This window comes from Vombatus ursinus, unplaced genomic scaffold (genome assembly GCF_900497805.2).
Source record: "Vombatus ursinus unplaced genomic scaffold, bare-nosed wombat genome assembly UNPS02014906.1, whole genome shotgun sequence".
Lineage (NCBI taxonomy): Eukaryota > Metazoa > Chordata > Mammalia > Diprotodontia > Vombatidae > Vombatus > Vombatus ursinus.
In genome coordinates, this window is record NW_020954684.1 from 248,430 (window position 1) to 249,384 (window position 955).

A 955-nucleotide genomic window follows, 5' to 3' on the forward strand; every position below is an offset into this window, starting at 1 on the left:
GTTTCAGTCTTTTGGGAATCTTCCCCTCTTCAGGGACGACAAAATAACAATCCTCCTTTCCCTAATTCTCTCCCACCTGGCTGAGAGCTATCCCTACACCCAAAGAACGCGGGGCCCACCAGACACAGGGGCTGGATAGCCACAGTAGATTTATAGGAAATCTTTTTATACATTATTATCTGCCAAATTTCCCATCCTTTCTTCCTCCACCTCCTGATGAAAGGAAGAACCAGGGGCCAGGACAGGGGCTGGCATACCTGAGCCCTCTTCATTCTCTGAGAGGAAGTAGATCTGAAGATGTCTTGGGTGTGCCCTCTGCCCTCCCATGCCTTTTCCTCCTCTCCTTTCCTGCTTCCCTCACACACCTGCACATATATTGGCATATGCTTTCACAAAGACATAATGCTGAATGGAGCATAAAGCTACTGAGATTGTGGCAATTTTGCTGACCCAGGCAAATACAAAAAGGCTTAAGATAGGAAAGTCTAAGGGAAGAGGGGAGTAGTGTGCTTATTGCTACCGGGAAAAGGAGTGTGGGCAAGGATGAGAGCTGCACGCTGGGATCTCTAAAGTTTAGGGACCTAACCTTAACTGCCCAAAGTTTTGGTGTCTTCCTTTCGAGCTCCTCCATCTCCCTAGAGACTGTGGTGTAGTGGAAAGATCCCTGCCCTCAGAGTCCTAGCTCTTACTTGCTTTCCAAAGCCTCGGTTTGCTCATGGGTGAAATGAGGGTAATAATACTTGCATCTAGAGCTTATTGAGAGAACAAATGAAGTAATGTGTATAAAGTCCTCTCTAAACATAAACCTCTACATATGTGAATTACTATTTTATTATTAAAATTAATTATTAATATAATTTTCTCTATCAGAAAAGGGAAGATTCCCCAGCCTAGGTTCATGCCCCTTCTGGGCTGGGTGTGTGTGTGTGTGTGTGTGTGTGTGTGTGTGTGTGTG